The 12242-nt window shown below is 39.2% G+C and overlaps 1 pseudogene; it reads left to right on the plus strand.

The window, feature by feature from the left end:
- Nucleotides 1-587: 587 nt before the first annotated feature.
- LOC102390824 lies at nucleotides 588-1582 on the plus strand (annotated as a pseudogene).
- Nucleotides 1583-12242: the final 10660 nt, after the last annotated feature.

Consider the following 12242-nt stretch of genomic DNA (forward strand, 5'->3'; position numbering starts at 1 on the left):
GAAAACGAACCAACTGACAATGGATTAATCTCCAAAATATAAAATGGCTCAGGCAGCTCAATATTAGGGGGAAAAAAAAAAAACCCAATCAAAAAAATTAGCAGAAGACCAAAACAGACATTTCGCCAAAGAAGATATACAGATGGCTGATAAACACATGAAAAGATGCTCAACAGTGCTTATTATTAAAGATACACAAATCAAAAGTACAATGAGATACGACCTCACAGCAGCCAGAAGAGCCATTATCAAAAAAAAAAAATCTGTAAACAATAAATGCTGGAAGGATGTGGACAAAAGAGAATCCTCCTGAACTGTTGTTGGGAATGTAAATTGATACAGCCATTATGGAGAACAGTATAGAGATTCCCCAGAAAACTACGAATAAATCTGCCATAGGATCCCACAGTCTCTCTATTGGGTGTATATCCTGAGAAAATCATCAAAAAGACACATGTGGAGGCTAAGGAGAGCAGGAGAAGGTCCTGGTGGTGGGAAGATGCTGCACTTTGGTATAAATTGCGATCAGTTAGGGATCATTTTTCAGACTCAAGTAAGAAATGAGAGTTCAGATAAGTGAGGTCGCCATTGCTGCTTTAAACACCTCAAAAGGGAGAATGGATTTATCAGAAGTGAAAGAGAAGAGCTTGGTAAGAGTCAAAGAAAACAATTTTGAGAAGTCCAGCGCTAGAGCACCTTCTTCCATCAAATGCGAAGAACGCTCTGATGAGATGTCCAAGGATCACTCTAAAGATAGAGTGTACACCAAGGGGTAGAGGAAGAAAGACTGTGGCAGGAGTAAGATTTGGGAGAGGCGCAGTGGTTCCAGTGGGAGCAGTAGCACCAGGTCTCAGTCCAACTCTACTTTCAGTTCGGTCTCCAGCCCAGCACTGGCTCCAGTTTGTCTTCAGCTTGGAGCTGCTTAGGGAGTTCCAGCACATCCCGCAGCTCCAGCTTCAGCAGCTTCTCTGGCTCTCCATATAGTTACTGCACAGACATGAGAACAGGCAGCATTGCAGCTCCAAGTCCAAATCACTCAAGAGATGAAAAGGAAAGGAAAAAGCAGAGTCTTTCCCAAAACCCACCAAAGTACACATTAGGAGGCTCACCAGAAATGTGTCCAGGATCACATCATGGAGATATTCTCCACCTATGGGAAAATTAAAATGATTGACATTCCTGTGGAAAGGATGCACCCTCATCTCTCTAAAGGTTACATACATGTGGAATTTGAGAATCCAGATGAGGCTGAGAAGGCTCTGAAACACATGGACAGAGCACAAATGGATGGCCAGGAGATCACTGCTACCACTGTGCTGGCCCTTTGGCCTCGGCCACCCCCAGGTGATACAGCCCTCCCGAGAGCATACCATCTCCCATGCACTGAGGGTCACTCCCACGGATGTGGAGAAGGTCTCGTTCCCCTTGCTGCAGGTCCTCCGTGAAGCACACTCCCTCTTCCTTTGCCACCGCCACCAACCAAGCTTTCCAGGTCCAAATCCTCTGGATAAGCAGGGCTGCTGAAGATCAGCCTTTGTGGATTAGATCCCATCCAGCTCACTCTTGTCACTTTTCTAGCTAAAAGGAGATAATAGGAAAGAAATCCCTCCCTTGCGTGTAGGCTTTGAAGGTGGAGGCAGTGATTGAGACTGTCTCGCTGGGTAGCAGAGTTCCCACAGTAGGAGTGATTTGGGTTTGGGGTCGTGCTTGCAAAGAAGCCCTCCAATTTTCTAGCTAAAGAGCTTCCACATTTCTAGATCCTGAGAGTCAGCTTAGTGGCAAAGCCAGCAGGGTTAAGCAAGGGACTCCAGGTGTTGGTAAAGGCCCTGCTTGGAAGCACATTTTCCCATTCTACACATGACTTGTGGCCCATATGGTATGAAGTCCCACAGGAAAGGCATGCTTTTATGCAACTGCAAGTACTGTTAGTCTGGCCTTGTTCCCCTGCCTGAGTCCTTTTCTGACCTCTAAGGTCAAACACACCGCCACCCACCCCCCCATTTTCTACCCCAAATGGTTCTTTTCAGATGTACATATGTGTGTGCACTGGCACACATTCACACATCTCCCCATCTCTCTAAAATTGGTGAGTTGAAAGTCAGTTTTGCCCGGTAATCACTGAACAACACCCCCACCTCCCACTCTCCCATTCTGCCCCCATCCTGTTGTGTTGATATTCACGGTAGTCTTCCAGGTTACCTTGGCAACATGTACATTGCCTTTTTGGCTTTTACTATGCATTCAGTACTATAAATTTTCTGTTTTGAGTTTTGTAACTTTGTAGCATTTTAGATGAGGTTGGGTTTGTACTTTGTTGTGTAGAGTCAAATAATTGTGTTGAATAAACATAGGACTAGGAAAAAAAAAATTACACATGTACCCCAATGTTCATTGCAGCACAATTTACAATAGACAGGAAATGGAAGCCACCTAGATGTCCATCCACAGATGAATGGATAAATAAGTTGTGGTACATGTATTCAATGGAATATTACTTAGACATAAAAGGAATGAATTTGAGCCAGTTTTCATGAAGTAGATGAACCTAGAGTCTGTTATATAGAGTAAGTCCAGAAAGAGAAAGGTAAATATATTAAAGCATATATATTGAATCTAGGAAAACAAAACAAAACAGTACTGATGAATCTATTTACTGGGAAGGAGTGGAGACAGAGACCTAGAGAACGGAGACACAGACCAAAAGGATTTGTGGACACAGCAGGGAAAGGAGAGCACTGTCATAGTGTTATTCAAATCAGAAAAAGGTACTTACATATGCTAAAATATGTCACATCATCTCAAATTTCACTATAATGAGGGTCATCTACTTTGACATGCCTCCTTTCCCTTAATTTTATGTCCTTTGTATGTGCAAAGAGCATGTCCTTAGGATCATTATCTTTCTGACCTCAATCAACAGGATGTAGGTCCTATTTTTTCACTTAATGGCCTGAGGCAAATTGTATGCTTTCACTTATGGTTTTATTGTTAAGCAAGTCTGTTTCTTTTCACAATATTCTGATAGCTTTCCCAAGTGATCGTTAAATTATAGTGGTCTTCTCAAATTCCCTAAATTTCCCTTTCTATCTACAATCCCCTAGTGAGATTTCTGAAACTACCCGTGTAACTATCCTAATCTACCCTATCTGAGAAGAGAGTAACTATCACATACAAACAGAACTGTCCCTAGGACTCCAATCAGGTTTTCTGTTGTACCCCTCAGTGAAAGGTAGACAGAAATGGGAAACAATTTGGTGATATACAGGAACACATCTGTGGGTTGCCTGAAGATCAGCAGAATAGGGGAGACAGCAATGATGGAAAAGATGGTCTGAGACCAGCAAAATATCACTGGGCATATGAGCAGGTAAGCCATAGAACAGCAGTTAGCAAAACATCCCTATGATGCTAACTAAACACCAGAAGTTGCAGTAGAAGGAAATCCTTAGTTAGTCACTAAAATTGGGGAAATAGCTAAAAAATCTTATGGATTATCAAGATTAATATATGTTAAGTTTAAAAATAAAATAAAATTTATAAAATGAAATTTCTAAAAATAAAGGCCTTCATAATTGTCTGAATATACAAAGATACAAAACCTAGATTTGGTTTCTTACTGTAAAATGCAACCAGAACTTTAATCAACTACTGTACATTCTGTAATGTGTGAGTTAAAATTAACTTATATTTAATAAGGTATAATATGGTAGAAACAATAATCAAATATATGATTGTTTCCTAATTATGAAACTTTATACTACAAATTATCCTAACTGCTTGTGCAACTCTTTTAAAAACCCTTCACAACTTATTTCCTGTTAGCCAAAAGTGCAACTCTAATTTGGTATTTTGTGGTATGATCCTGCAACCCTCTAATCTAATTTCCTTCTTTCTCCTGTATATCCTGAAACATTATTTTATAAGAATGAATGTATATCGAAGGATATAAGTTGTGTATGCTTCCTATGCTGTTCTGTATGCCTGGAATTCTATACAAGCTCTTATACTATGTGATAACATCTTTAGGAAAAACTCACTTTTTAGATTTTTCTAATCTTATTCCCTCCTTCTTCACTTCCATTTACCTTAACCTGCCTATGAGTGGTATTAGGTTTAAACTCGCCTCTCTCCTCCTAAGTAATCTAATGAGAGTATTCACCAAGATGTTGACATTTTGAGTTTATGCATATCTTCCTGACTGGATCATGAGTTCCTTGAAAGAAATGTTTTGTACAATCTTTTTCCTTTTTTCACATTTCTGGAACTTAACACAGTGTTAGGTGACTAGAAAGAATTTATTAAACATGAATTAATTTGAAGAATCAACAATAAGATGTTTAAACTCTGAAAATATTAGAAATGCTACAAAGAAATACTTTTAAATTTCTATTTTAAAAAATAATTATCAGAATCCAATATTTCAAGATTAATGATAAAATATTACAAGTTTTGCATGACACTGCATAAATATAAATCATATAAAAACTAAAAAAAATTTTTGGTATTACTATTCGTCAAGCAAGAAGAACATCCCAAAGTTAGAATAAAACAAACACATTACTAAATACTATAATTAATTGAGTTAGAAAAAGGAGACATTCAGACTTAAGTTGAAGAATGTACAGAAAACCATTAGGCCATTCAGGTAAATCAAATCCCTAATGATTAAACAGTGGAAGTGAAAAATAGATTCCAGGGGTTAGATCAGATAGACAGTGTGCCTGACAATCTATGTATGTAACATTGTACAGAAGGTGGTGATCAAAATCATCCCCAAGAGAAAGAAAAACAAAAAGACAAAATGGTTGTCTGAGGAGGCCTTAGAAATAGCTATAGAAAGAAGAGAAGTGAAAAGCAAAGGAGAAAAGAAAAAGTGTACTCATCTGAAAGCAGAGCTCCATAGGATAGCAAGGAGGGATAAGAAAGCCTTCCTAAATGATCAATACAAAGAAGCAGAGGAAAACAATAGACTGGGAAAGACTAGAGATCTCTTCAAGAAAATTAGAGATACCAAGGGAACATTTCATTCAAAGATAGGCACAAGAAAGGACAAAAATGCTATTGAACTAAAAGATGCAGAAGATATTAAGTATAAGTGGCAAGAATACACAGAAGAACTATACAAAAAAGGTCTTGACTCAATAACCACAATGGTGTTATCATTCACTTAGAGCCAGATATCCTGGGGTGTGAAGTAAAGTGGGCCATAGGAAGCATCACTAAGAACAAAGCTAGTGGAAGCGATAGAATTCCATCTACACTATTTCAAATCCTAAAAGATGATGTTGTGAAAGTGCTGCACTCAACATGCCAACAAATTTGGAAAACTCAGCAGTGGTCACAGAACTGGAAAAGTTCAGTTTTTATCCCAATCCCAAAGAAGGGAAATGCAGAAGAATGTTCCAACTACCATAAAACTGTGCTCATTTCATATGCTACCAAAGTAATGCTGAAAATCCTTCAAGCTAGGCTTCAACTGTATGTGAAATGAGAATTTCTAGACGTACATGTTGATTTAGAAAAGGCAGAGGAATTGGAGATCAAATTGTCAACATCTGTTGGATCATAGAAAAAGCTGGAGAATTACAGAGAAACATCTACTTCTGTTTTTTGACTATGTTAAAAGCTTTGACTGTGTAGATCACAACAAACTATGGAAATGTCTGAAAGAGATGGGAATACCAGACCACCTCATTTGCCTCCTGATAAAACTGTATACAGGTCAAGAAGTAACAGTTAGAATTGGATGTGACACAGCAGACTGGTTCCAAATAGGAAAAGGAGTCCATCAAGGCTGTATATTGTCATCCTGCTTATTTACCTACTATACAGAATACATCATACAAAGTTTTGGGCTGGATGAAGTACAAGCTGGAATCAAGACTGTGGAGAGAAATATCAACAACCTCAGATAAGTAGATGACACCAGCCTTATGGCAGAAAGTGAGGAGGAATTAAAGACCCTCTTGATGAAGTTGAAAAAGAAGAGTGAAAGAGATGGCTTAAAACTCAAAATTCAGAAAACTACGATCATGACTTCCAGTCCCATCTCTTCATGTCAAATAAATGGAGAAACAATGGAAATAGTGGCAGACTTCATTTTCTTGGGCTCCAAAATTACTGTGGACAGTGACTGCATCCATTAAATTAAAAGAAGCTTGCACATTGGGGGAAAAAAATGACATACCTAGACAACATATTAAAATGCAAAGAAATTACTTTGCCTACAAAGGTCTGTAAAGTCGAAGCTATGGTTTTTCCAGTAGTCATGTATGGATGTGAGAGCTGGACAATATAAAAGTCTGAGCACCGAAGAACTGATGTCTTTGAACTGTGGTGAGAGTCCTTGAGAGTCCCTTGGGCAGCAAGAAAGTCAAATCAGTCAATCCTAAAGAAAATCAACCCTGAATATTCATTGGAAGGACTGGGACTGAAGCTGAAACTCCAATACTCTGGCCACCTGATGAGAAGATGTGACTCATTGGAAAAGACCCTGATGCTCAGAAAGATTGTAGGCGGGAGAAGTAGGGTCAAGAGAGGATGAGCATGGCATCCCTGGCTCAATGGATATGAGACTGATCAAACTCTGGGTGGTGGTGAAGGACAGAGAAGCCTGGTGTGCTTCAGTCCATGGGGTTTCAAAGTGTGGGACATGACTGTGACTCAACAACAATAACAACAAAAGAGACATATTGAATTGCTAATTGTGATGTTCATGTCAACAGGGCAATAGACATATGTAGATAAGTGAGAAAATATATCTTGTTCCATAAGAAAAATATGACCAGAGTAATTCCAGCTGCACCTGCACTTCTTGGAAAGCCTGGCTCAAGAACTATATCTCCCCAATTTGATCACTGTCAGCCTCACTTACTAAATTCAAATTAAATGTTTGCCAAACTTCTAATATGATCAAAGCATCATACAGAGCACAAAAATGTAACAGTCTTTACCCTCAGGAGTCAAATAATTTTAAAGAAAAAATTTATAGGTTCATGTTTGTAAATATGTTTTAAGTACCTGCTGTTTCTAAGTCCCTGTACTAGGTTTTGTATCATAGAGGTAAAAATGGCCTCATTACTAGAACTATTACTCTAATCAGAAGGATACCTAATTTCTAGAATATACAGCTTGTGCCCTTGGGAAAAATTGTGTCCTTTTTCTCTATGGTTCTTTTTTTTAATGGTATAAGAATTTATCTTAAACTTTATAACTAAAGTCATAGAGGGAGTACTCATCAAAGACAAGGAGCAACCCAGATAAACAAAAAGGAGAAAGTTTGAAACCAAAGCTACAATCTACATGGGCTTGGAAAAGGCCTAATATGATCCTAAATGATTACAAATCTTAGTCACTTCTAATACCTTGTATAAAGGTTATGTCACATACTAATGATGTCAAAGTCAAATGGTCAATAAAAATGGGGAAAAACTTCTTTATCACAAACTCACTAGGACCATGACGCTCATTGTGATAAACCAAATAAAATAAATGTACAGTTCAGTTCAGTTCAGTCGCTCAGTCGTGTCTGACTCTTTGCAACCCCATGAACCACAGAACTCCAGGCCTCCCTGTCCATCACCAACTCCCGGACTTTTACCCAAACCCATATTCATCGAGTCAATGATGCCATCCAACCATCTCATCCTCTGTCGTCCCCTTCTCCTCTTGCCCTCAATCTTTCCCAGCATCAAGGTCTTTCCAATGAGTCAGCTCTTCTCATCAGGTGGCCATATTGGACTTTCAGCTTCAACATCAGTCCTTCCAATAAACACCGAGGACAGATCTCCTTTAGGATGGACTGCTTGGATCACCTTGCAGTCCAAGGGACTCTCAAGAGTCTTCTCCAACACCACAGTTCAAAAGCATCAATTCTTCAGTTTGTAGCTTTCTTTATAGTCCAACTCTCACATCCATACATGACCACTGGGAAAACCATAGCCTTGACTAGACGGACCTTTGTTGACAAAGTAATATCTCTGCTTTTGAATATGCTATCTAGGTTGGTCATAACTTTCCTTCCAAGGAGTAAGTGTCTTTTAATTTCATGGTTGCAATCACCATCTGCAGTGATTTTGGAGCCCCCAAAAATAAAGTCAGCCACTGTTTCCACTGTTTCCCCATCTATCTGCCATGAAGTGATGGGACCAGATGCCATGATCTTAGTTTTCTGATCGTTGAGCTTTAAGCCAACTTTTTCACTTTCCTCTTTCACTTTCATCAAGAGGCTCTTTAGTTCTTCTTCAATTTTTCCCATAAGGGTGGTGTCATCTGCATATCTGAGGTTATTGATATTTCTTCCAGCAGTCTTGATTCCAGCTTGTGCTTTCTCCAGCCCAGTGTTTCTCATGATGTACTCTGAATATGTCAATGTTAATGAGTGTAGGTTAGACTGAATTGTAATAACCTTAGTCTTGCAATCTCTCTTCCTTAACACAATAAAATTTTATTCCTTACTTGTACAAATTCTGATGTAAGTTAGAGGATTAGCTCTCTAGTGATGTTATCCTACTTGAAGGTTGTTTTTTTTTTTTTTTGTTTGTTTGTTTGTTTTAATTCAGACTGTGTACATTTCCTTCATATTTATTAGCCAAAGAAGTCCTATGGCCAAAACTAACTACAAGGGGGCTGAAGAATATAGAGTATATAGCTATTCAGTAATCAGCAAATTACTGTGCCACACTGACAACTAATGCTATCTCCTATAAAGAGATGGCAATGTCATCAATAGTTACTAAGATGAAATGGCAGAGACCCATTAAAGAAGAGCATATATTGTGTGAGACAAATTGTAACCATGGAGGACCATATCGGGCCTTCTTGGGATACATCTTTCTCCTATATCCTCTGCTTTAGCTCCTCTCTGAAAGGTAATAATATCTGATGAAAATTTCTTGAATTGCTTAACAGGTGTCAAAACTGCTGCAAAATGGAAGACATTAGCTACCTGATGACCATGAATGCATAGCCCCCAGACCTGCTGCTCCCTGAGAATTGAAAATGTTAACCCTTTTGACATCACCCTGTTACCTCACCATCAACCAATCAAAGAGCTGTGCATGAGCTGATCACATACTCTGGGACACTTTCTCCCTCACCTTGGTTTTTGCTGAAACTCATTGGGGAGTTCAGGCTCTTGAGCATTAATTGTCCTGGACACCTTGTATGGTGTCTTAAAATAGATGCTGCACTTTCCTTCATCAGAACCCAAAGTCACTGGATTGCCTTTACTGTGCATGGGTGAGCAGACCCAAGTTTTTGTTCAGTAACAATTTTGGTGGCCAATGTAGAGCCCAGTCCCAAATGGGCATCATTCCCATACCACATTGGCCCCTCTCAAGGAGCTCCATGAGCACATTTGTTTCAAGAGCAGCTGTAGGTGCTTGCTGCTGATGAAGCATTTTTGACCCATGATACTTTTGATTTTATTGGTAAAGGGAATGAGAGGGTAACAGGCAGGAAGACCAGAGGTCCCAAGCAGCAGGAGAAAGTAAACTGAAAGTGGCAGATATATTTTTTCCTTTTCTACACAAAATTAGAAGAGGTTTCCTTTAATTCTGTGTTGAGGACACCTAGATCTGCCTGAAGCTAACCAATAAATCTTTCTTATGTTAATGAAATTATGTATTTGCTTTGGAATTTGCCTTTCTTCAAAATGGCTCCACCTAAGGCTAACTTTTTTTTTTATTTTCTCAGACCTTGGGATGATAATTGTTCAGCAAATCAGTATTCCTGTCAGTTGTTTTATGACTGGGGGATGACACACCTCATGCCATCCTATCTCAGAAGTGCATATTGCAGGAGAGGGGACTGGTGAAACTCCCTCAGCCTTAAGGTGTCTCTCTTATCCGATTAATAGCTTTAAAACAGACATAAAACACCTTGCTATAAACTAGCAAGGGGTCACTCTTACTGTTTTTCCCTATCTCTATGGTATATTTTTTTTTTAATTTAATTTTAGTTTTTTAATTTTTTTATTTTTAATTTAATTTAATTTTATCTTTTAACTTTACAATATTGTATTGATTTTGCCATATATCACCATGAATCTGCTACAGGTATACATGCGTTCCCCATCCTGAACCTTCCTCCCTCCTCCCTCCCTGTACCATCCCTCTGGGTCATCCTAGTGCACCAGGCCAAAGTATCCAGTATGGTGCATCGAACCTAGACTGGCGACACATTTTATATATGATTATTATACCTGGAGTAACAGGCAAATTTGGCCTTGGAACATGGAATGAAGCAGGGGAAAGACTAATAGAGTTTTGCCAAGAAAATGCACTGGTCATAACAAACACCCTCTTCCAACAACACAAGAGAAGACTCTATACACAGACATCACCAAATGGTCAACACCAAAATCAGATTGATTATTCTTTGCAGCCAAAGATGGAGAAGCTCTATACAGTCAGCAAAAACAAGACCAGGAGCTGCCTGTGGCTCAGACCATGAACTCCTTATTGCCAAAATCAGACTTAAATTAAAGAAAATAGGGAAAACCACTAGACCATTTAGGTATGACCTAAATCAAGTTCCTTATGATTATACAGTGGAAGTGAGAAATAGATTTAAGGGCCCAGATCTGATAGATAGAGTGCCTGATGAACTATGGAATGAGGTTCGTGACATTGTACAGGAGACAGGGATCAAGACGATTCCCATAGAAAAGAAATTCATAAAAGCAAAATGGCTGTCTGGGGAGGCCTTACAAATAGCTGTGAAAATAAGAGAAGCGGAAAGCAAAGAATGAAAGGAAAGATATAAACATCTGAATGCAGAGTTCCAAAGAATAGCAAGAAGAGATAAGAAAGCCTTCTTCAGAAATCAATGCAAAGAAATAGAGGAAAACAACAGAATGGGAAAGACTAGGGATCTCTTCAAGAAAATCAGAGATACCAAAGGAACATTTCATACAAAGATGGGCTCGATAAAGGACAGGAATGGTATGGACCTAACAGAAGCAGAAGATATTAAGAAGAGATGGCAAGAATACACAGAAGAACTGTACAAAAAAGATCTTCATGACCCAGACAATCACGATGGTGTGATCACTGACCTAGAGCCAGACATCCTGGAATGTGAAGTCAAGTGGGCCTTAGAAAGCATCACTACGAACAAAGCTAGTGGAGGTGATGGAATTCCAGTTGAGCTATTCCAAATCCTGAAAGACAATGCTGTGAAAATGCTGCACTCAATATGACAGCAAATTTGGAAAACTCAGCAGTGGCCACAGGACCAGAAAAGGTCAGTTTTCATTCCAATCCCAAAGAAAGGCAATGCCAAAGAATGCTCAAACTACTGCACAATTGCACTCATCTCACACGCTAGTAAAGTAATGCTCAAAATTCTCCAAGCTAGGCTTCAGCAGTATGTGAACCGTGAACTTCCTGATGTTCAAGCTGGTTTTAGAAAAGGCAGAGGAACCAGAGATCAAATTGCCAACATCTGCTGGATCATGGAAAAAGCAAGAGAGTTCCAGAAAAACATCTATTTCTGCTTTATTGACTATGCCATAGCCTTTGACTGTGTGGATCACAATAAACTGTGGAAAATTCTGACAGAGATGGGAATACCAGACCACCTGATCTGCCTCTTGAGAAATCTGTATGCAGGTCAGGAAGCAACAGTTAGAACTGCACATGGAACAACAGACTGGCTCCAAATAGGAAAAGGAGTTCGTCAAGGCTGTATATTGTCACCCTGCTTATTTAACATATATGCAGAGTACATCATGAGAAACGCTGGACTGGAAGAAACACAAGCTGGATCCAAGATTGCCGGGAGAAATATCAATAACCTCAGATATGCAGATGACACCACCTTTATGGCAGAAATCGAAGAGGAACTCAAAAGCCTCTTGATGAAAGTGAAAGTGGAGAGTGAAAAAGTTGGCTTAAAGCTCAACATTCAGATAACGAAGATCATGGCATCCGGTCCCACCACTTCATGTGAAATAGATGGGGAAACAGGGGAAACAGTGTCAGACTTTATTTTTCTGGGCTCCAAAATCACTACAGATGGAGACTGCAGCCTTGAAATTAAAGGACGCATACTCCTTGGAAGGAAAGTTATGACCCACCTACATAGCATATTCAAAAGCAGAGACATTACTTTGCCAACAAAGGTTCGTCTAGTCAAGGGTATGGTTTTTCCTGTGGTCATGTATGGATGTGAGAGTTGGACTGTGAAGAAGGCTGAGCGCTGAAGAATTGATGCTTTTGAACTGTGGTGTTGGAGAA

The sequence above is a fragment of the Bubalus bubalis genome, chromosome 3 (assembly GCF_019923935.1).
Source record: "Bubalus bubalis isolate 160015118507 breed Murrah chromosome 3, NDDB_SH_1, whole genome shotgun sequence".
Classification (NCBI taxonomy): domain Eukaryota; kingdom Metazoa; phylum Chordata; class Mammalia; order Artiodactyla; family Bovidae; genus Bubalus; species Bubalus bubalis.